The sequence below is a fragment of the Schistocerca piceifrons genome, chromosome 7 (assembly GCF_021461385.2).
Source record: "Schistocerca piceifrons isolate TAMUIC-IGC-003096 chromosome 7, iqSchPice1.1, whole genome shotgun sequence".
NCBI classification, from domain to species: domain Eukaryota; kingdom Metazoa; phylum Arthropoda; class Insecta; order Orthoptera; family Acrididae; genus Schistocerca; species Schistocerca piceifrons.
In genome coordinates this window covers 128927847-128953776 of record NC_060144.1, presented here as the reverse complement: position 1 = coordinate 128953776, position 25930 = coordinate 128927847, and the positions used below count along the sequence as shown (strand labels likewise).

Sequence of the window (25930 nt, the reverse complement as noted above, 5' to 3'; positions counted from 1 at the left end):
ATATTATAATATTCTGTAACACATCTACGTCAACGATATTAAACGGACGCTGTGTGTCTCTGTTGTGGCTAATGACCCGTTGTTTCTTCCAATCACTGAGCGTAAAGTATACGAGGTATATTCAAAAAGAACCAGAAATATTGTAATTCACCTGTTTTATTAATCTGATTCGCCCGATCTGTGTTTTGTTGCGTTGGTAAACATGCCCGAAAACTCTGTGTACAGTACTATTCACATCGGATATTTAGTGTTTCTTTCAGCAGTCACGAAAGTTACTTGTTTTTGGTAGCATCGCGATTGTTTACTTCATGTAAAAATGGGTCAGACAATTTGTGTTACAAGGGCGTCCTGGAAAAAAATGCCTCCGATTTTTTTAAATATGAAACCTCTTAAGGCTTTTTGATTGAAACAAGCGTTAACGTTTTACGTCTTTATTCTTCAAATCTACATATTTATTTCTCCCCATAATGACCCTGCCGACCAACACATTTACCCCAAAGAAAGACCAGTCTGTTGATAGCGTCGCTGTAGAATGCTTGACCTCGTTGACGTGGCCACAAGTACACCCCTGCTTGCTCCGCTTCATCACTATCCAAGTAAAACACTCAAATGTGTTTTGTTAAGTTCTGGAATCAGATGAAAACCGGATGGGGACAAGTCGGACTGTACTGTACGGCAGGTGATCGATGGCAGCCGGCCGGTGTGACCGAGCTGTTCTAGGCGCTTCAGTCCGGAACCGCGTGACAGATACGGTCGCAGGTTCGAATCCTGCCTCGGGCATGGATGTGTGTGATGTCCTTAGTTAGATTGAAGTAGTTCTACGTTCTAGGGGACTGATGACCTCAGATGTTGAGTCCCATAGTGCTCAGAGCCATTTGAACCATTTGATCGATGGCAGTGAACTTAAGGCGTCAAGTTGCTGAAGCAGATGATGCTCCATGTTTGGAGAAACCCTTCGATTCGTGTTTTCAGTTTCTGAGGCTGTTGCAGTACCCTGCAAATTTTATGGTGGTATCTTTATGCATGAATTCGAAATGCATTAAACTTTGAACATGACTTTGCCTTCTGGTGGCATTGTATTGAATTTTTTTTTGGCTTCGGAGGCCCTTTGAGGGAGAAATCCATTGATACTCTCTTGTTTTCGGGGCAAAATTCTGGAACCAGCTTTCATCTGTGACATTATTGCCCATATTTAAAAAAAATTGTAAATATTTTATTGAAACTGTTAAAGCAGAAGTAGAGACATCTTGTTTGAAGCGAAATCGATACTGAAACTCTTTGATAAGATTAAAATGAATGTACATATTAAGAAAAAGGATGCAATATTTTAAATATTGTAAAGATATCTATTTGTTATAATTATTACATTTTAAAAGGTGCTATAATGTAATTATGTATGTAATAGTTACCGGCACTCACTTAGGGCTGTATGAGATATATGTGTAGTATAAAAGATGGAGTAGTTCCGTCAGGAACGGAAAGCTGTGTAAGCGTAGGAAAAGCTGGGAGCGAAAACGTTTGGCGAGCTTTGGCGGACGCGAACAAAGTCAGTCGGTGCCAATGATCTTAGAGGCAGCACGTACAGCGCCAGCACAGTGTGGAGTGCGCCATATTGTTGCATCTTGCCTCGGTTGGAAACTGCAGTTTATCACGGCCTGGTATGGGGAGAAAAACGGGCTGTTGGTTATAAGATGGATCATCGCTATGAAGAGGAAATAAGACCGACATGGATAACTGCTCTTGGCCGTGCTGATACTAATGCAGTTGTTGACACCAACGCCACCGTCGCTGATCACAGCTTACAGGGTACGACATTTTAGCTATGTATTATATTGTGTGCCAGGAAGTTGAAATGTACTTTAAGAATAAAAACCATGATTCAAATTAACAATTGTGTCCACCCGGTAATTTATCCCGCTCATAATCGAAGCAGGATCCTAATCTGGTACATGAGAATTCCGAGTGACCTGTATTCAGCCAAGACTGTGAAATCTTTAATATATTGTTGGCAAACCAGTGATTAATCAGTGAAATAATTGATGGAAAGAATAACAGAGAATTTCATAATTAACATTGCTATTATTTTCTGTGTTAAAATGATTACGTAAGGTTATGCCAGATTCAGAGACCACATTAGATAAATTGTGTGCTGCTTTCACATTACGTATTAAGGAAAGGAAATACTAAGTTGATGATTAATGGTGATAAATAGTAACGGTAAACGTTTAGAGTGTATCAATGAAATGTTGAGTACCAAATAAGTTGATGTAGAATCCCCCCTGTCCAAATTTACTTTTGCTTTCATGAAATCAGTCTATTTGCTTAAGCAATTGGGTGCTGTAGTTTTGTTTCGAGTGGCTAAACTCTTCTTGAATTGCTGAACCATCTTTTATCTAAATCTAAAGTGAAGCCTGTTAGGTAAGTAGGGAGTTGCAATCTTTTCTGCTGTCCTACTCAGCTTCATTACGTGTGCCTAATTAGACAGGTGAATAATAGTGAACCACCAACCACGTATATTGTTATCGATGCAGAACAGTGGTCCAACTACTGTTATTTGCCATACCTCTGAACTAATGACTTATTTGAAGAAACGAGTTAAAGTCTGATACTTATTCCACACGGTTATTACACTTGTTTTTGTGGTTTTGCTGTCCGGATAGGTAACTGTATTTCTGTTTTTTATATTGCTTATTATTAACAGTATAGCATCCCATTCAAGCATCTGGTGGATTTCCGCATCAACTGCCTTTCGTTGGTGCCACGGTACTGGATAAAAAATACGGCAGAAAACTTGGTGTGGTATCACATCTAAATGGCATGTGTATCCCTTGATTACACCAGGTCTTTCTTGAAAGACTTCATGATATTCCTGTAGAAGATCATATAATTGCTTTCTTCGGTGTTGCTGCAAATATTCAGGTTCTTGTACCTTTTCATATACCATATCTTCAGGGTTTAAAACTGGTTGCAAGTAATTAATTTGGTAATACCGTACAGGTTTGCTATGTATCCACTTTATTTGCAGCTTTCGTCCCTGACAATACTTTCCATGGGTACTATATTCCCTGAGAAGATTCACTTGATGTTTCTGATCCATTATTGTAAAACTGGCACGGCCTAGAGAAAAATCGATATGCCAATTTCTCTCTCTAAATTCATCTATACCCAGGATACAGTCCTCAACCAATTTTTCTATTACAAGGAACGTGCAATTTATAGCTACATTTCCTATATCTAACTGGAGTTGAGTCTGCACTTTAACCTGAGAAGACTTATGACCAGTAGGACCTACAATTCTACAACATTAAACAGGAAAAATCGGTGGATTTGCTTTCTGAAGTATTCTTTGAAATAACTTCTCAGAAACGACATTTACTGCTGCTCCTGTATCTAAAGTAACTTGCACAGTAATGCCTTCAATTGCCGCCTGAATTTTCGCAACAGATTCAGTGATATGTTCCTCTTGACAAGGCATCATATCCTGCTGAAGTTCTTCTATTAATAATTTGCCATCATTGTACCGAAAGAAATTGACGCTTGACTTTTCGCCCCTGAAAACTTCCTCGACTGCACCGTCTGGGCTTCTGACAGTCGAGTTTAGTTTGACGATTGTCCATTATTAGTAGATGTCTGCTCCGTTACGTCGGTTATTATTGGTGGTTGATTTCTCCATTCATTTGCATTATCATTTGGTACCCAACCTGAAGTTTGTGGTTGGTTGTGATATACTTGGGTTGGTTGCTGATATCGGCGTTTTTTCTGATAATTCCCTTCTTGATAGTATCCTTTCATCTTCTTATTATTCTTCCTCCATTTCCGTTTATATGTTTGTTCACATTGTTGGTCATGATTACACTGGTCGGGATTTTCGTTACCAAATTTCACGTTTTTCTGGAAATAATTCACCTGTGGGTTTGGTGAATTGTGTGCAAAAGGTTTGTTCCCATACTGTTTGTTGTTACTATTGCATTTGTTAGGTTGGTAACTTGGCTGGTTATAGCGCACACGTGATTCTTCGAACGGAATGTCTATTGAATCCAATGCGGCTAGAAAATCTTCCACATGTTGTTCAGGCACATGTAGAAGTTTTTCCTTAACTTCAAGTGGAAGTTTGCCCTTTAATATTCGAATGATATCCTGCGTCGGGATTGGTTCATTCCAGTATTTGCTTTTATTTATATACTTCTCGAAATACTTTCTTAAAGATCCATTTTTGAAAGAAAAAGGTTGTGGGTCAAAAACTTCCTTACGTAGTCTTTCTTGTACTCCCTTATTCCAGTATTTGTGCAAGAAAGCGCGTTCAAATTGGTCATAATCTTGACACCAATCGGATGCTTCTGACGCCCACATCGATCCATCTCCATGTATGAATCCTGCAACGTACATAATTTTTTGTTGCTCAGTCCACATTCGCGGCAATATCCCTTTAAATTGCTTGATAAATACCACGGGATTGATCGACTTCCTTTCGGGAATAAATATCTGGAATTGACGATATTTAAGCATTTTTTCTTCATTCATAGTCACAGGTGTATTCTGGTGGCTACTTCGCGGCGAATGATAATCTCGATAATTTGTTTCTGGTTGATTACGTAAATATGCACCAATACATGGATATTGTTGCATGGATTCGGTTTCACTGGTTTCATCAGGAATAATGTCTGCCTTTGATAAACTGCAAGTAGTATGTGCCCCTCTAGTATTAACTAGACCTTGCTGGCATGCTTTTAATGTATTTTCTATCTTTGCTTTCCAAGCAGGAAATTCATCTCCTATATTCTCCTTAATCTCTTTAACTTCTGCTTTAAGCTGTTCTTGTGCAGCTTCGTTGTTAACGTGCACGTTAGAAACCGTTTCTTTCAAGGTTTTGTCAACATAATTTCGCACTGTCTCGGTTTGCTCTTTCTCCCAATCTTCAATGTCCTTAGAGAATGCGATCTTATGTTCATTGAAAAGTTTCTCTATGTGTTTCTCGCCTTCGAGACTGAGAGTGTCTATCCTCCGAGTAAGCTCAATGACAGCTTGCTCGTTATCGTGCTTAATTGTATTCACGTCTTGCGCGATAGTGTTCTGTACATGAATAACTTCCTGCACTTGATGATTTAGTGTATCTTGACGACATAAGATGTCTTTGTATTTGTTTGTTAATTCCTGATACTGTTGTTCTTGTGTAACTATGAGTTGTGCCTGACTGGTAATCAAGTGACTCTGCTTTGTTTCCAAACTATGGAATTTTTCAGTAATCTTATCATTTATTTCTTTTAGTTTATTAGATTGCTCCTGAGCCAAATTAAATTGCGCACTCTCCAATACTTCGAATCTACGATTCATGTCATTTGCAAAAGTGGACTGCGTAGTTTCCAATGCTGGAATCTACGATTCATATCGTTTGCAAACGTGGATTGTGCCGTTGCAAGATTAGATTGCGATGTTTCCAATGCCTTAATCCCTTGTGTTATGACAGTCGAACTTGACATCAGCTGGGATAACAAATCGGTATTATCAGCAATTGGCGACACAATTTTCGGTACAGTCATTTCGCTTTCGCACGCGTCTGTGTCAGAGATGAAATTCATGTTGTTTGTTGGTTGCTGCATATTTCTCTGGACTTCTTTCGACATATGAATGTCGGAACTAGCAACCGTTTGTGTCGACGGCGTGAGCGCATTAATTATAGCTGATTGCTCAGCTGTAATCGGCATATCGCTAACTACGGCGGTATTAAATTCTGTGGCACTAGTTGACGATGCATTCACACTATTTAATTCATTTTGTGGCATTGTGATGCGTGCTTGCTTATTGGCTTTGAACATAGACCTAGTTATCACCATGTAAATGAGCAATTGACAGTATCTCCTCTAAATAAGTCCTACAAAAGTGACTATTGAACTTTTACACACGCAAAAAACATTAATGTCCTAATGCTGTCAATGTACACTTTACAATGTGACACAAACACAGTACATAGATAACACATAAAATATTGTCTTACTATATCAACTGAAATACAGGAATTCTAGTAAAAGTAATATAGCAACACTATTTATACTTAGAAAATTAATAGATGAAAGGTCACTAAATGCATAAATGCTCCAGAAAGCTACTAATTCAAATGTTCTGGCCTTTTTGAAGTTTCTGCTCGGCTGCTGGGACGGCGTACTCGTTCTCTTCACAAGATACTCCCGCACGTTCAGTTAGCATGAAACATACAAAGGACCATAATGTAGTTACTCTATAAAACTAGACATATATACACACAATGAAACATTAATTACTAAATTACTAACATGGTTATATTTCATGTTCACTATGAGTGTTGTATCAGGATCGTGTCCTGTCTAACGGTAGACATATATAAAGACTCCTTTTATTACTAGGCTAATTACTGTTTAGCTCTACAGGGTCTTTATACTGAAATGTTTCCCCACACCACCTAGTATTGTCTTTCTATGTGTGTGAGTAACTGTATGTTCACTGTTGTGGGTAAATACATACAGCGTACACAGGGCGATGTGTGAAACTGATAGCGATTACACGCTTCCGCTGTCGTAGAAATCTGCTCCAGATGCTGCAGATACCGTGTTGAGCTGAAAGTGGTAACCAAAGTACGGAGAAATATTCTTCGGGGCTCTGTTGCATAGCAATCAGATTGCTTTCAGTTCTGAGAAATGTCCAGTTACTATTGTGGATTTGAATGATCCATGAAGTGACTTCTTTTCTGAAGAAAACATCGAACTATTTCACTAGAACTAAACGCTCCCGTCGGAACTGTTCTCAGCTGGTGTTTATTAGTAAATCACAATAGAAGTATATCGCTGGGTGTATAATAAGACGTACCTTCTTGAAATGAACAATATTTTATTGTTCTATTAACTGATTTCCTTCCATATGCACTTATATTTTACAATGTGAATCAAAAACTCGCAATGGCGTCGATTTTTTACATCACAAGAATGGCTCTCCTCCCCTAAAATTACTCTTAACAAGAACAAACCAAAAACTATATCCTAAGAATAATTATGGGAGCGCTGACCGTCACAGAGTAATAAACAATATCTTTGTCTCTGTCTCGCACTGTCACAGCAAGTTACACTGCATGATACATCATAACTGGTGAATAATAGTGAACCACCAACCACGTATATTGTTATCGATGCAGAACAGTGGTCTAACTACCGTTATTTGCCATTCCTCTGAACTAATGACTTATTTGAAGAAACGAGTTAAAGTCTGATACTTATTCCACACGGTTATTACACTTGATTTTGTGGTTTTGCCGTCCGGATAGGTAACTGTATTTCTGTTTTTTACATTTATTATTATTAGCAGTATAGTATAAGAATATTACAGTTGGCTTTGCATGACAGTATGTTTTGTAAACCAATTCAGGGAATACAAAATACCCACAGGTATTACATCTGCTTCTACATATCAGGACAGGAAATAACACACACAGCATAAGGAGGAATATTACACATTACCTGTCACAATGTTGTATCACTGTCTACAGCTTTCACCTTCCTATGGATTTCAATTGGACGCACGTTTTCTAAGGTTAGAAATTCGATTGCAGCACACTGTTTCTCACTCACCGACGTAGTTACGTTATACACCTCCATGTTACACGCTACAATCCGGTGCTGTCTACTGCTATAAGGCTGCAACGTGCGTCAGCAAAGTGGGAAAAATCGATCGACTAATATGCATTGCACGTAAGACCTCAGCCGCTATTCAGAACAGAATAAAAAGTTCGGAGGCATTAATTTTCAACTCACCCTCGTATATTTTGCTATAGGGCAGAATAAATTTGAAATTATGCAACGGAAAAAAATATTCAGTGATGGGAAATTGCAGAAGGTATCTAATAAAATGAAAATTATTTAGTTCCGGTATTTCTAAAGAAAAGAACTTCGAAAAGACAGTATTAAATGAAACTAAACTTGTCGCCGAAATGCTCATTCACAGTGCCTATACATTACGTGTCGGGAATGTGTTGACGTCGAACCCATATCACTACGTGCAACAAGGCAATATCCTTCCATGTGAGTTCCGTAATTTGGCCGTGATAATGCATTTCCTGCAACGAACACACAGTTCTGTTCTGCATCAGCTTATTTGACAGTGACAATGCTATTGCGACACAATTAACTGAAAGAGGGAAACGCTGCGCTGCATGCAATAATTTACTGCTTGTCAAGAAAAGAAAAACCCCATCCAATCGTCGTTCTGTTCATTTGCTAATAATGCTCTTAGTACACATTGCATTCAAAATGTATTTAAATTATATGTCATTTAAGAAAAGGAGATGATGATTACAACTGAAAAAAAGAGAAATCAAAACTTATCTCAAAATTGCAAATCTAACATTCAAACACCTTTTAATAAAATTACTCATTCTTTTTAATCATATCCAAGGTTGTACGATTTTGGATTTTGTCAAAGTAGGAGAGTGGGGGGTCCGATTTGTTAAACGGGACCTTAAAAAAGCTCATATTTTTAAAATATTCTGAGAACACATTTATTTATTTTTTAATGTTGTACACATAATTTACTTTTTGGAGGCCTTCATACGAATAGTATTTAGTGTATAAACTAAGGAAGGAAAGCTTTTCTGACTTTTATAGACAGCTTAGGCTTATAATATAAGTTTCACAATCACACAGGTAAAGAATCTTAACGTTTGGTTGAATAACTTATAAAGTTAAACGGGCTGAAGTCTGTTGTGACAACAGCTGTCTATCTCCTACAACTATCTTTTATTTAAATCCACAACTTACCTGAGGCAAAGCCTGAATTCCTTCAGCATATCAAAGCACCCCGTTTTTCAACTTAACTTGCATTTCATTAAAATTCTTCCATTCCCTTAAGTGATCGGGCACTTCATTTAAATTATTATTTTAACAGTAAACTTGAAACTGTAGGAACCAAATTTATGTATGAAACAAAACAGAATACACAAATCCTATGAGCAACAGTTTTGAAATCTTAACATTGACTCAGGCATTGATTTCAACTAGACCCATAAAGTATGCGACCTCACTAATGAGTAAGTATGCGGACTCATTAATGAGTGTATTTGTCCATGATAAGAACGTTATACAGCCTTGGATCCTAATAAACTCCTCTGTGTACCACATATATTTCCATTTATATTACATGCTTATTTACAAAAAGCTAGAGTTGTGATGGTTGGACTCACTGTTCAAAGATATTACGAATAAGCCTTTCACAGTAGATCATCGTTCTTGTAGTAAAAGTTGAAAAAATGACGCATTGTCGTTGCACAAGTGAGCCGTGTTTATGCACAGATACGTAGTAAAAAATGACGATCGCTAGCCGCCTTCCAATGTACGAGGGTTGAAACTTAAATGGTGGCAACTATTTATTCACAACCGATACAAAAGAGTTATATATTTGCACTTGTTATTTTCCATCAAAGTAGTCACCAGCGTTGTGTGCAACCCGTTGAAAGCGATGTGGAAGCCGTAGTATACTGTGAATAAATAGTTGCCACTATTTAAGTTCCAACCCTCGTAAATATCACTGAACTACGCATATTGTCGAAATTTTATGCTAACCAATATCAAAATTAACTACTGTCTGTCCGAGAAATAAACAGCTACTTCCAATATCAAGGTAAGTACTGTTTGGTCATTTGCTAGTCCATGAATACATGCATGTTTTCAGATTTAATTGTGCATGAAATTCCTTACTTCCGTTATTATATACTACAAGAGATTGTATAGAATTTGAACGAAAGGGGGCGAGGAAGGGGGGGGGGGGAGAATGCAGGGCATATTCGGCTCAGAAGAACTCAAGGAGACCGCTGAAACCGAACTAGAGAATGTGCTGTCATCACACACCCCTTCCGCTCTCCAGCCCCCCCCCCCCCCCCCCTTTCATCCTTCCTCATCGGAATTGATTTTCATAACAGAGTACTGCACAGGTGACCATATTGGGTGATATTTTGCAGTTTCGGCTACTAATGGCAAAATATTGACCAATTTTTTTAGAGGAATGGAACCATCGCCGTTTGATCAATATTTTTGTTGATCAACGCGATTTTTTGGGCGACAAAGGCAAATCCAGGTGTATTTCTATGCTCGGATTTTAATGTAAAGTTATCTGTAATGACGTTTACACTCAGTTGCCTTGTGAAATATTGAACTATTGAAACCTCAAAGTTCTATCACTCTCCAAATAATGACTCAAGCGCTAACGTTAAACTCCTGTAATGGGTCGTCAGAAACACCCCGGAAAGCTTGTAAGAATGTTAAAGGTAAGTTGTGCTGAGAAATAATTGTCAAGAAACAAACTCATTATGTCGCACCGTTTCCGAGTTACCTATCATTGAAGTCAGCCAATCAGGCCGTTGTGCGCGCAGATTCAAGCGGCCCGCCAGGTATACGAGTAAATAGTGTCAGTTTGTCTCACAGCGTAGATGATGGCGCACGAGACCGCTCAGCCTTTGGCTCAGGTTCGATCTTCATTACCATCCCACATCCAGTTTTTGTTTCGCTTTCTTTTTCGATTTTAGGAAATAAAACAAAAGACACGTTTGGCGACACCGTCTCTGGCGGGCACTTGAATTTGAGCGTGCGACGTCCGGCTGGCTACCTTCAATGCTAGAAAGCTCGGAAATTGCGCAACGAATCTAATTTTTTCTTAATCGTTATTTTTCAGAATAACCTACCCTGCAACATCCTTACAAGCTTCTCAGAGTTTTCTGACCATCCTATAGATAACTACTAGGCTATTATAGTAGTACGTACATATTTCTATGTTACCGTCGTGCTAAAGGCCGAATAAAAATCGGTTTTTCCTCTTCTTTCCTGTTACAAACTTTTCTTTAATTAGAAACTATCGCACCAACACACAGCGCAGAAACTATTGATTGGAATATTTATCGTATTAATAGGTTAGCCACCAATGGCGGCGGCGTGTTTATTGCACTAAACAGTTCGATAAAATCTATAGAGGTTCTCATGGATTCCGATTGCGAATTAATCCGGCTGAAGTTAAGTGTCAAAGGTCGGCCAAAAATGGTAATCGGATGCTTGTATAGGCCGCCTGGGTCATGAGCTCTAGTGGTAGAGCGCTTCAGACAGAACTTGCAGAATATCGTTAGTAATTTTCCTGATCATGCCGTTGCAACAGGAGGCGACTTCAACTTGCCGGGTATAGATTGGGAGTGTCACGCTATCAAAATTAATGCCAAATACAGGGGTTCGTGTGGCGTTGTTCTGATGTCCTTGTACGAAAATTACTTCAAGCAGACAGTTAGATAATTTAAGGACACATCTGCGTAATTTACATACGAAATATTTGGAAGGTAATAAATAAATAAATAAAGTATTAATGAAAAATTAAGTGCTATGAACGGTTGTATCGACTGCAGGATACGACCACCATCTTTATATCTAGGTCCTGTTGCTCTTCCGTTTGTTGAAATTACGAAATTCCTGGGGCTCATGCTCGATAGGAAACACTCTTGGTACTCCCATGTGTCTTACCTCGCAGCTCGCTGTACACGGACCCTCAATGCCCTTCGTGTCTTCAGTAGTTCTTCCTGTGGTGCAGACCGAACCACCCTCCTCCTCTTGTACCGGTCCCTTGTTCGTTCGAAACTAGACTATGCGTGCTTTGTTTATGCGTCTGCACGTCCGCCCCTCTTATGTCATCTCAATACTATCCACCACCGTGGCCTCCGTATGGCCACGGGCGCCTTTTACACTAGCCCAGTTAAGAGTCTGTATGCAGAAGCTGCTAAACTATCATTCTTCCACGGCTGTGACTTTCTCCTCCGCAGGTATGCATGCCGTTTGTCTGCCATGCGTGGTCGGTCGTCCTATACCTCCTTCTTCGATGACACCTCTTCTCTGTTACCTCCTGAAGTTCGCTTTCAGCTCTTGCTCCGGCTGCTTAACTTCTCTCTTTCTCTCTCCCAGCAACTTTCCTGTTGGCTATGAACCCTTCACCACCTTGGCTTCGTGCGGCGTCCCATGTTCATCTTGGACTTCATTCGCTTTCTAAGGACACTACTCCAGGCTCGCTCTACCTCCTTCAGTTTCACGACCTTCGCATAGAACTTCGCGATAGTACCTTTGTGTACACTGATGGCTCTCGGACTGACTGTGGTATCTGGTGTGCCTTTGTCATTGACGCCGATGTTTTCGGCATCGGCTTCCGGCACACTGCTCAGTATTTACAGCAGAACTCTTCGCCCTCTATTATGCCACGGAGTACATCTGGCGACACTGGCTTTTCAATTGTGTCATTTGCTCAGACTCTCTCAGCGACCTTCAAAGCGTCTGTGCGCTTTGCGCTGCCCATCCCTTAGTGCAACGGGTCCAGGAAAGCTGTCACTTGCTCACTCGTGATGGAGCCACTGTGGTGTTTATGTGGGTTCCTGGTGATGCCGGTCTGACAGGAAACGAGGCTGCTGACGCTGCTGCCAAAGTTGCAGTCCTCGTAGCTCAGCTCACCAGTTCTTATATTCCCTCTGATTATCTCTGTGTTGCCGTTTGTCAGGAGGTGGTGTCACTTTGGCATCACCACTGGGAATAAGCTTCAGGTTATTAAGCCTCTCCCAGCGGCTTGAACAACCTCCCCTCGGTCCTCCCGCCGCGAGGAGATCGTTTTAACTAGGTTTCGTATTGGGCACCGCCTTTTTAGCCATCGTCATTTCTTAAGTGTCTCTCCCTTACCATTTTGTACACATTGCGCACAAGTTTTAACTGTCCGCCATTTCCTAACGGAATGCCCCTTTTTTAACCCTGTACGTTCCCGCTTGGGTTTACGGTCTCGGTTATTGGCCGCTTTAGCAAACGACGAGCGAGTTGTCAACTGCGTTTTACATTTTATCCGTCGTAACAATATGCCGAAGGCCATTTAAATTTTAGTTCCGTACCTCCCTTTCTTTATGGTGTTTTTTATAGACCTTTCTCCAAGTCCCTGTTTTTAGCTGTCTTCTCTTACTTCGACCGGGACTGACATGTAGTTGTTTTTTAACTCCTCTATGACTTCGTGTTTTACACTTTTTACATGAGCGCGTATGACCCAAGTTGTTTTTGCACCCTAAAACAAAACGAAACAAACAAACGGATCCTCCTTTCAATCGTCGTACGAACGTGGGAATGGCAGATACTGAGATAACCGATCGCGGAATAGAAAAACAACAACATTCGCTTAGTAATGGAAAGGCGTCAGTACCACATGAGATATCAATAACATTCTACAAAGATTAGCCGGCCGCAGTGGCCGAGCGGTTCTAGGCGCTACAGTCTGGAACGCGCGACCGCTACGGTCGCAGGCTCGAATCCTGCCTCGGGCTTGGATATGAGTGATGTACTTAGGTTAGATAGGTTTAAGTAGTTCTAAGTTCAAGGGGACTGATGACCTCAGAAGTTAGGTCCCATAGTGCTCAGAGCCATTTTGATACAATGATTATGCGAAAGACGTAACTTATCGTAGTGTGTGTGTGTGTGTGTGTGTGTGTGTGTGTGTAGTGAGTGAAGTATTATGAAACAATGTGTGTATAGTGTGTGCAGTGACTGATAGTGAGATATTTGTGAACAATGTGGCATTACATTATTTAATAAGTTACTTGTAAAAAAAGTATTTATACCAGGAGTAAATCTAATGATTGTCTCTAATTAGAAGTCTGTAAATATATGTGTATACGAACGAACTTATTTTAAATTGTTCTAAACTTGTAAATACTTCTACATGTCCTATATCATTGTAACAAGAGATCTACGGATGAATAAAGCTACTACGACTACTACTACTAGATCGCTTGAGCAACGAAGGGTACCTAGCGACTGGAAGAAAGCGCAGGTCATTCCCGTTTTTAAGAAGGGCTCTAGGACATATGCACACAATTATAGACCTATATCGTTGACGTCAAACTGCTGTAGAATTATGGAACATGTTTTATGTTCAAGAATTATGACGTTCTTGGGGAACGAAAATCTCCTCTATAAAAATCAACATGGATTCTGCAAAGAAACAGAAGATTCTGCGAAACTCAGCTCTCTCTGTTCCTCTATGAGATCCACAGCATCGTAGACAATGACGCTCAAGTTGATGTCGTGTTCCTTTACTTCAGGAAGGCTTTTAACACCATCCCGCATTGCCTTTCAGTGAAACAAAATACGATCTTATGGAGTATCGTAGCACATTTTCGTCCTGATTCAAGTCTTCCTTGTAGATAGAACTCAACATGTCACTCCTAACGGAACAAAATCGACAGATGTAAGCTTAATTTACGTTGTACCCCCAAGAAAGTGCGATAGGAACGTAACTGTTTACAATATCTGCATAAATGATCGAGTAGAAAGCGTCGCACGCTCTTTATAGTTGTTCGGAGATGTTGCGGTTGTCTATAACAAAGAAGCAATGTCAGAAGATAGTAACAATTTGCAGGATGATCTCCAGAGAATTGATGGATGGTGTTGAATCTGACAGTTGACCCTGAACGTAAATAGATTTAACCTGCTGCTCATACATCGGAAAATAAATCCACTACTGTACACCCACACTACTGATGAGAAACCACCGGAACAGTATTTACCGTAAAATGTCTAGGAGTAACTATCCAGAGCAATCTTAAGTAGAATGACAACGTAAAACAAGTAGTTGGAAAAGCAGATTCCAGACTCATATTCATAGGCATAATCTTAAGAACAATTAACTCGTCCACAAAGTGTCGCGAATGGGTCACGGCTGTGAGTAGAAATGCATAAGATTGCATAAGAAAGCAACTTAACGTCAGCTAGGGCGCTGGGAAACAGGGGAGGTTGCGTTTTTTGTGGCAAGGGACGCTGGAGCTACACTGCCAGCTACGACAGAATGTTCTGGAAGGACGACAGGACACGGGAGACGCGCGTGATCAAGGGGGATTGCATCAGACGAGCCTACACGATCAGGTCCGCTGGTGCTACTGGAGAGTTTCCTTCGACAGTTGCCTAAGACGCTGGACCTGAGCTACACTGCCCTCGGGACGGGACTTAGTTTCTCGTGGCACTTAGCTGCACAGGGTACATGCAGGATTACCCAACTTACATTCAATGTGTTTGTGCCTCTTAGGGTTCGACAGTGGTCTTATCCTGCCTCGTGTTTTATCTCAGTTGTTTCATCAAAAGTATACGTCCCTTATCCCAAAGAGTTCCCTCATCTACGAAGAATTTCCAGCTTGTTTTCCAGCACCAGGACTTCGAGTTTGACGAGCCACCTCATTACTGGATCTAGCGTCTAGCTCCCTTCCTGATCCGCTTCAGGAAACTACAGACGCGACAAAAGGAAGTGGCTTATAAGGCGCTTGTTCGGCCGACTCTTGAGTACTGCTCATCTATCTGGGATGCTTACCAGGTATGACTGATAGAAGAGATGGAAATAATCCGACGAAGAACGGTGCGTCTCGTCACGTGATCGCTGAGAGCCTTACGGAAATGCACAACCAACTCCATTGGCAGACGGTACAAGAGAGGCGTTGTCCATCACGGAGGGATTTACTATTCAGATTTTAAGAGAACACGTTCCGGGAAGAGTTGGACAAAATATTACTTCCCGCCACATAGTCTCATTAACGACCATTAGGAGAAAATTCGAGAAATTAGGGCCTATACAGAGGCTTACCATCGATCATTCTTCCCAAGCGCTATTCGCGAGTGGAACAGCATTGGACGGCTCAGTCAGTGGTACAGAACGTACCCTCCGCCACACACCATTAGCCGGCTTGCGGAGTATGATGTAGACGTAGATGTAGATAAACGGTAGCACTTTATTAGATTCAGCTGCAAGTGAGAACTGAATTGATTAACAAAACAACTGAGCTCAAGTAATGCCCATATTATACAGTGGATGGTGTTGGCTAAAGTCGGGAATGGTGATAGCTGATAGTGCTGTCGATATATAGATAGCTTAAATCTATCGAAGGCAGTGTTTACCGATAGTGCGTATCCCTTTTTCGTCATATAACTGAAAATCAAAAATCTTTCAATTTCTTTACATAGCAACAAGGTCGTGTGTGATTTCATTTAGGTGACCCCACTCCCCCTTTGGTTATGTCCTTGTCTTATCACAGAACACCAAGCATTATTGAAGTATAAAACAGGTATCAGTTTTCCTTTTATCCATTAAATAAAAATCTTGTTTTACTGACAGAAGTGGATGGAAATTGCTAACACATGCACTGAAGAGCCCATACATTATAACCACCTGCTTAATAGCTTGCCTGTCCGTCTTTGGAACGTAATATATCACTGATTCTGCGTAGCAGGAATCCAACTGCTACTTTACTGTCTTCCGTTACTACAGAACCTAAATATTCAAATGTTTTCACTCTTTCATATCCTTTCTCATTCATTACTATTGAATTCTTTTGTCCGTTTATATCGAGCTCCCCCATCACCAAATATTTTGTTTTGTTTATGTTTACTTCTAAACCTACTTCTCTTGCTACTTCCTCTATCGTATCGTAGTTCCCCTTTAGTGCCCTTACATTCCTTGCCATTAATGCTACCTCATCCGCATATCCTACCACTTTAACTTGCCGATTAAGTATCGTTCCTCCTGGGTTTATTGGCATTTGCCGCACCATCTTTTCTAAAAATAAATTAAATAACATTGTAGAGGTCACATCTCCCTGTCGTAGGCCTCTCTGTACTTAGAATTCTCCAGGCAGTTCTTACTCTATTCTTACCTCACACACTGTTGATTTCATTGTCATTTCCCTTAAATTGACCAATTTTAATGGGATTCTAAATTCTTTCATTATCTGTTTAATTTTCGACCTATGTAGGCTGTCGTACGCTTGCTTAAAATCAATGTACAGCTGATGTAGTTCCTTGTCATACTCATAAAACATCTAGCACTTGTCTTAATAAAAATATTTGATCCATCGTGGGTATGTTCCTCCTAAATCCAGCCTGATAGTCCCCCAATATCACTTCTATCATCCCTTCAAGTCAGGAGGCTAAAATTGTACTACATATCTTATATGTTACGTCCAAGAGAGTGAGTCAACGATAATTATTACATTCTGACTTGTCACCTTTCTTATGAAATGGGCAAATAATTCCCATGTTCCAATCCTTAGGCATTACCTCTTTTATCCATATTTCCTTTATCAATTCATTATCTACATCTACATCTACATCCATACTCCTCAAGCCACCTGATGGTGTGTGGCGGAGGGTACCTTGAGTACCTCTGTCTGTCTCCCTTCTATTCCAGTCTCGTATTGTTCGTGGAAAGAAGGATTGTCGGTATGCTTCTGTGTGGGCTCTAATCTCTCCGATTTTATCCTCATGGTCTCTTCGCGAGATATACGTAGGAGGGAGCAATATACTGCTTGACTCCTCGGTGAAGGTATGTTCTCGAAACTTCAACAAAAGCCCGTACCGAGCTACTGAGCGCCTCTCCTGCAGAGTCTTCCACTGGAGTTTATCTATCATCTCCGTAACGCTTTCGCGATTACTAAATGATCCTGTAATGAAGCGCGCTGCTCTCCGTTGGATCTTCTCTATCTTTTCTATCAACCCTATCTGGTACGGATCCCACACTGCTGAGCAGTATTCAAGCAGTGGGCGAACAAGCGTACTGTAACCTACTTTCTTTGGATTCGGACTGCATTTCCTTAGGATTCTTCCAATGAATCTCAGTCTGCCATCTGCTTTACCGACGATCAACTTTATATGATCAATCCATTTTAAATCAATCCTAACGCGTACTCCCAGATAATTTATGGAATTAACTGCTTCCAGTTGCTGACCTGCTATATTGTAGCTAAATGATAAGGTATCTATCTTTCTATGCATTCGCAGCACATTACACTTGTCTACATTGAGATTCAATTGCCATTTTCTTTCCCCCATATTTTAATAATACGGCCTCTGTGCCGTCTTCTCCTGCTGCTTTATTGTTTTTAGGTTCTTGATAACATTCTTCACTTCCTCTAGCTCCGGTAGTAGTTTCTCTTCCCTATCGTCTACATCTAACTCTGATTCCAACTCTGAGTCCTGTTCCCTTTCATTCTCATCACGGTTCCTTCTTCTTTATCCCCTTCTTTCCCGTCAAGCAGTTCGGTGAAATACTTTTGCCGCCTTTCTAGGACTTTGCTTTTATCTCCAATTAGATTTCCGTCCTTATCCTTATAAAAAAACTGCTCGAGGTTGGAAACCTTTCTTCAAATCTTTTTTGCTTTCATCGATCTAGTGTAGTAAAGATTTGAAGAAACCCGAAGAGACAACACGTCCCCATTGATCGACGGTCGAACCCTGATCGCCACGTGCCCCCTGCAGTCGTAATTGACGTGTGAACACGTCGGTATGGTGTGCTGCGGAGCTGCTTGTTCAACAACATACGATGAACACTGAGCTGGTTTTCCGCCAAAAGAAAGCCCACGAGAGCTCTCTGCTTGGAACGCGCCTCCTTTACGGACCTCAGTTTGAAGGCTGCTTTTAGCGCTGCCACCTATCGGAACTTCAAAAGGGCTGGAGCAGGAATATTCCACGATGTCCCACAGCAAATTCCGCATTTTTTCAACCGAATTTGGCCGAGAAAAAAAAATATGTGTTGCATAATTTATTGAACGCCCCTCGTAGCTCTTCCATGTACGGTATACCTGTTAGAGGGCGCAAATGTTGCTACGCTATGTGCAGTTTAGCTTCAGTGCGGCCCGCTTAGTGCTCGAGCGGAGTAGCTGCGGCAGCGGCGCGTGTGTGATGCCGCATACGATTATCCCCCAATTTGTATACGGGGCGGCGCGGGCGGTGCCTGCTAATTGCCTCCTTGATGAATAGCCACGGACGTCGGCGCTGGCGTGTTCGCTGCTCCTCGCCGTGCCCTAATTATGCCCCAGACGTCGCCAGATCCTCCGCTCTATCGGCCGCGTACCGTTTTTTTTTCTCCGCCGCTGCATTCAGGGAACGCGCTGGCTCAGCCGCGGGCGTGATTGATGGCTGACGTCGCCGAAATTGAAATTAACGGTCGCTGTCTGCAGCGCCGATATGAACTCGACGGCAAGTCCGCGATGTACCTGCTTGTGAGCGGAGGTTCAAGGCTGCGTCGTCTCTCGTGAGAGTTTGCCTTCGGCGGGAATCAATCCTCCGCAGAAAGGCTTCTCTCACCAAAGAAACATCGCAGATTCAGGAAAAGCTGCTGGTGCGAAACGCAATTCACCGTGATGAAATCTGACCGCTTCCACATAAAAAGCTCTGGACAATAATAGAAAAAAGAGGTTTCTCCAGACACCTGATAAGAGCATGCCAAGTTTTATGCAAAAACACCAAAATACGAATAGATGTTTGGAAAGAGCTGTAGCGTAAGGCGAGGTTGTAGTATGTCACCAACACTGTTCAGTGTCTACGTCAATGGTCAGGGAATGGTCGAAGGACACAATTCCTGGAGGTTTAACAATTCGGCCAGTTAAATATCTAATTTCGCCGACGACCGGGTAATCATGCAGGACAGTGCTAAACTACAAATTTCGTTACGTAGGTTGAACCGTACAAACCTAAATTGTAACCTAAAGGCATCAACAGCAAAAATAGAAGCGAAACTTCCTAGAAGATTAAAACTGTGTACCGGACCGAAACTCGATCTCGCGATCTTTGGCTGTTGCGGGCAAGTGCTCTACTGACAGAGCTACCCAAGCACTATTGCTAACCGTCCTCACGAGTTTACTTCCGTCAGTGCCTCATCCCCTGCCTTCCAACCTACCGTGACTCGAACTCGGAACCTTTGCCTTTTGCAGAGAAGCGTTCTATCCAGTGCTATCCAAACACGAATCATGACCCGTCCTCACGACTTTACTTCCGCCGGTATCTCATTTCCTACCTTCAAAAGCTAGGCGGAAGTAAAGCTGTGAGGACGGATCGCGAGTCGTGCTTGAGAAGCCCATTCATTGTTCGGCACGGTACCTCCACGTGTTCGGTCAGAGCGCTGATTGACCTCCGTAATAAACAAAAAAAGAAAAACAAAATCTGAGTGAAGGAACTAACGGTGAACTTGAACGGGTGTCATGTGACGTCCGCCCACACCAAATGCAATCAATAATAACGAACAAAATGAACAATGAGGTGAAAAAAAAAGAAAGTAGAGCACTTGTCAGCAAAAGGCCAAGGTCTCGATATCGTATCTTGGTCCGGCACACAGTTTTAATGCGCTAGGAAATTTCATATCAACCCGCTCTCCAGTGCAGAGTGAAAATTTCATTCTTCTGAAAATGAAAATAAAAATAACGGTCGTTTTACAAAAGCACCTTGTAAGGATTAAGACAATCATCAAAAATATGGTAATAGTACGGGTGTCCCATTTCCAGTACACGCTGCTGACATTAGGTTGCCTGGGAGTCGAAGGACCTGGCCAAACAGGGACTGAACATCACACGTATCAAAATTTTTATTAGCACTCCTCAGGAAAAGTAACTTTACCAATTAGGTGCACAGGACCTTGACATATTAAGACAAAACGATTCAAGTGTCTAAAACAATTTACGAACACTTCCTGATAACCGATAAAACAACGTCTTCAATGGTTCTTAACATTTAAGTACAAAACACAAGACTGCACCAAATACGTGTTTTATAACAAGTATAATATGATAGCTTTTCTATCTTCAAAACAGGCAGGCAGTAAACATCTTTAGAATGTGTTGGACTAAAATACAGTAAATAATTCAGATTTACCTAAAACGGAGTTAATTAAAAGGAAAGAAAAACAATTAAGGCTGGTTGATATGAAACCAACACGCATCGGGCGATGTGGCCCGGACGAACGGCTCCGGAAATACTTAGGGCAAGCCCGATACATTGCTAACCACGCTTGTCCTTTACTAAGCACGCCCAAGCACTCCATCGTCAGGCCAGAAGTGGTCCATAAGGACCATCCGACCGCCGTGTCATCCTCAGATGAAGATGCGGGTAGGAGGGGCCTATGGTCAGCACACCGCTCTCCCGGTCGTTATGGTGGTTTTCTTTGACTGGAGCCAGTGCTAGTCGGTCGAGTAGCTCCTCAATTGGCATCGCAAGGCTGAGTGCACCCCGAAAAATGGCAACAGCGCGTGGTGGCCCAGATGGTCACCCATCCAAGTGCCGGGCACGTCCGACAGCGCTTAACTTCGGTGATCTGACGGGAGCCGGTGTATCGACTGCGGCAAGGCTGTTGCCATATACACGCCCAAGGCACAAACATAAAACGATAGCCTGACGAACAGAGAGGTAACTTATAGGTAAGGCAAGTAAAAATGTAAATCATCAGATTATACGCTGATAGCGTAGGCAAAACAGTTGCGAAAAGTCACTAAAATGTAGTAAGGTAACTGGCCAAGGCAGTCCCCCGCACTTACACCTGATGGTAAAGAAGTTCAGCGGCCAGCTGAGATCCAGTTTCAAATCACGCCACGAGGCGGAAGCGGTATATACTTAACCGTCGCGCGGGATGAAAAACGTGGTTGGAGGAAAGACGTGAATGGTTGGCTTATGAACCTCACCTACATTAAACACAAGCTTGGCTTGGAAGTACAACCCACAAAACTACATGCAACAACATTTTCCCCCGTAAGATGTACCATCTTGTGGGTGGTGGTGGTGGTTGTTGGGATGTTTAAGGGGGACTAAACAGCTAAGGTCATCAGTCCCCCACATCTTGTGGGCTCCAAATAACTAAAGAAAGCGACATGGCGATTTAGTGCACAACGCACTAGGCAAAATAAAATGTTGAACGACACGGATAATGGCATATTGAACATAAAAAAATTTACAAAACTCTAACAATTTAAAACACACAATCAAGTCACAATTTTACGATACTTACGAAACTGAATCTGTTATATTTTCATGCAAGCGATGCGCTTCTCAAGTCACCTGTCAAGACACAGGAACAGGGAACAACAATAGGAGGCTGAACCGGGTCCGATATGAAGCAGCAAGACACAAACACTCGCCGGAAGCGAGCCAGCCACAATTATCATGCTCACAGCAGGGAGGAGGATCAGTGTTTACTAATGCCGCGTGGTCCTGGCATCGCAGCAAAGAAACTAAAAGCTCATCGGGCATCGTGACAAACAGTGCGAAAAGCTGGAGCCACCAGGAGATGTGTGGGTGACGTCGACCCACCGCCCGCCTCCAAATTCGGTAAGCCAAAGGAATGATGTGTCCACTTCTGTTTCCGGTGCACGTCCCTCGTGACCGAAAGACGCTCAGCCAGACAAGCTTGGAAGTCACTCGGGCGGTACAACGAACTGCAGCCCGTTGCCCCGCAAACACGCGCCGTGCGTGCTCCTCCACCTACTGCCTCGCCCGGAAAAACGTCCTCAGAGGCACTCGCGGCAGACATGCCACGCCCCCTTCACGCCAAACACTGTGTTCCAGGAGACGTGGCGCAAACTATCGAACACGCAATGGTTCAAGGATGTGGTATAGCTTCTGAAGAAGAGATAGATACAGGTATTAAAATTAACACCTATCGATATACATGTGACACGATAAGAAAAATAGTGAAGAGTAAAACGAAAAGAGCAACCTAAATGAAATTTTATAAAGTCGTGGCGCTATCCACAGTACTACATGGAGCAAAAAGTTGGACATTATGATCAATAGACCTAAGACAAATCGAAATAATAGAAATAGAGCTCCTTATATCAGTGAAAGGCTCCACAAGAGAAGATGGAATAAGAAGTGAAGAGTAAGGAAAGAACTCGGTGTACAGCCCTGAATTTTAAAAGTAAACCAACGAACACGGTGTTGGAAGAGCATGTAATGTGTATCTCTTCTCAGAGAGCCGGCTTCTGTGGCCGAGCAGTTCTAGGCGCTTCAGTCTGGAACCACGCGGCTGCTACGGTCGCAGGTTCGAATCATGCTTCGGGCATGGATATGTGTGATGTACTTAGACACGAAACTGTTTTGAATACGCAGGTTTAAGTAGTCCTAAGTCTAGGGGACTGATGACCTCAGATGTTAAGTCCCATAGTGCTTAGAGCCATTTGATTTTTTTCTTCTTCTCAGAGAATCCTTCGACAAGCAGTATAATATAATCCTATTGGAAGGAGTAGTCTAGGAAGACCCAGGAATAGATGGTGAGGCCGTAACAAGTGATAAGGACTAATCCTGGATTGGCAGAAGAAGAAGAAGAAGAAGAAGAAATCTGAGATGGGGTGTACTGTTGTCATAACGTTTCAGCGAGTTTTCTACATGCTATCTTCGAGCGAAGTGTCAGGTTTTGCCATTAACTTTGCCAGAATCATGTCTAGGGGTTCGTCGCCCATTTAATCTGAAGGACCGGATGACTTCGCCGTAATACATTCTGTCTGAGCAATGAGGTTTTGAAGTCTAAGTTTTATTTACATGAATGATTATAACTGTGTTTTTGTCTCTTTTGTAATTCACAACAGTTATAGTCTGCCCACGAAGGAGATAGCTTGCAACACCCTTACTCGCCCGATTGTTGAAATCTGTTCGTCAATCCGAAAGGACTGACAGAGGGAATATAAAAGATACAAAATGAGTTTCGTCACAGGTTCACTTAGCAAGCGCGAAAGCGTCACAGAAGTCCCCATCTAAATCGAGTGGCAGACGCTACAGGAGAGGCATTGTGCATCACAGAGTGGTTTACTGGAGGCAGAAGATGAGATTTCTCAGAGTAAGTTAGACATGTCCTATAACAACGCTTGCCAGAGACTGTTGTAGCATTTAGACTATTACGAGAGCAGCAAAATTAGTGCTTTGTTTTCGAGTTCCAGTATTCAATACGATGGTGTCGTCCTATCTGGTGGCATCTGGTATTGGAAAAGATATTGTCGGGTTTAATTTGAATAATTTCAGCATTCATATCTGACACGTGTAGCGTATTCAGCGATGAGCAAAATAAAATCTACGTAGTTTGAATAAAGACTATGAAATTCTAACCTCCCAGATAAGGACACGAAACTTGACATCTGTTTTGAGTTACTCAAAACTGAATTGTAGTTCGCGGATAAGGATCGATTAATAGCCGGCCGCTGTGACCGAGCGAATCTAGGCGCTTCAGTCCGGAACCGCGCGACAGCTACGTTCGCAGGTTCGAATCCTGCCTCGGGCATGGATGTGTGTGATGTCCTTAGGTTAGTTAGGTTTAAGCAGTTCTAAGTTCTAGGGGACTGATGACCTCAGATGTTAAGTACCATAGTGCTCAGAGCCATTTGACCATTTCTTTTTTGATCGGTTAATATTTCACAGTTATAAGTAAGTTCACACTACGGATCCTTTATTAATCCATAATTACATTATCCTAAAATGCCTTCAGCGTAACTACAGTCACAATAAGAGTGTGAAACTTTATCATGAAATAGTTCTGAATATTTATTCTAATTAATCGACTCAATGAGCGCTAATGCCGTAATGAAGCCCAAAGCAAAATCTAACTCATAAGCTAGCTACCGCAGAAGAAGCTGTGATGTGAATCTTTCTATTGAAGAAATTGGATTCAGAAAATGGCGGTTATACCTTTTACACTTTCTAATAATCAGCGAGTAAAACGTCAACAACTGTAGCGATGTTTGAATACGTACGTAAGCGTCTCTGGACTCTAACTCAGTCGACAATCAAAGATGTGGAAATAGCATAAAATGACCCGTAATATAATATATATATCAGCCCCTTCAGCCGGCTGCGGTGGCCGAGCGGTTCTAGGCGCTTTAGTCCGGAACCGCACGAGTGCTACGGTCGCAGGTTCGAATCCCGCCTCGGGCATGGGTGTTTGTGGTGTCCTTAGGTTAGTTAGGTTTAAGTAGTTCTAAGTTCTTGGGGACTGATGACCTCAGATGTTAAGTCCCATAGTGCTCAGAGCCATTTGAACCATTTCAGCCCCTTCCAAAGATCATTGTGCAGAAATTGTGGCGCATTGTCACAACAGACACAGTTCTGCTGCAGTACCGATAATAGGTACATCATAATGTGCAAGTGAAATGTCGTGGCGGCTGGAAACGTACTCCAGGATTTAAGTGCGCGGAACAGTAAGATTCTTGACGGCAAGAACGTCTAAACCGCACACAGATTCACAGTGAAATTAGGGCGATATATGGACCAAACTTGTACTTGAGGACAATATTATGGAAATGGAAGAGGATGTAGATGAAGATGAAATGGGAGATAAGATACTGCGTGAAGAGTTTGACAGAGCACTGAAAGACCTGAGTCGAAACAAGGCCCCGGGAGTAGACAACATTCCATTAGAACTACTGATGGCTTTGGGAGAGCCAGTCATGACAAAACTCTACCATCTGGTGAGCAAGATGTATGAGACAGGCGAAATACCAACAGACTTCAAGAAGAATATAATAATTCCAATCCCAAAGAAAGCAGGTGTTGTCAGATGTGAAAATTATCGAACTATCAGTTTAATAAGTCACAGCTGCAAAATACTAACGCGAATTCTTTACAGACGAATGGAAAAACTGGTAGAAGCGGACCTCGGGGAAGATCAGTTTGGATTCCGTAGAAATGTTGGAACACGTGAGGCAATACTAACCTTACGACTTATATTAGAAGAAAGATTAAGAAAAGGCAAACCTACGTTTCTAGCATTTGTAGACTTAGAGAAAGCTTTTGACAACGTTAACTGGAATACTCTCTTTCAAATTCTGAAGATGGCAGGGGTAAAATGCAGGGAGCGAAAGGCTATTTACAATTTGTACAGAAACCAGATGGCAGTTATAAAAGTCGAGGGGCATGAAAGGGAAGCAGCCGTTGGGAAAGGAGTGAGACAGGGTTGTAGCCTCTCCCCGATGTTATTCAATCTGTATATTGAGCAAGCAGTAAAGGAAACAAAAGAAAAATTCGGAGTAGATATTAAAATCCATGGAGAAGAAATAAAAACTTTGAGGTTCGCCGATGACATTGTAATTCTGTCAGAGACAGCAAAGGACTTGGAAGAGCAGTTGAACGGAATG

General features: G+C 41.8%; 1 protein-coding gene and 1 pseudogene across 1 annotated transcript in view; one reads left to right on the top strand and one right to left on the bottom strand.

Annotated features, from left to right (window-relative positions):
* The window catches only part of LOC124804705 (synapsin), a 744296-nt gene that overhangs the window by 46010 nt on the left and 672356 nt on the right, over positions 1-25930 (top strand). The window lies entirely within an intron of this gene.
* Positions 21056-21173, bottom strand: LOC124709270 (annotated as a pseudogene).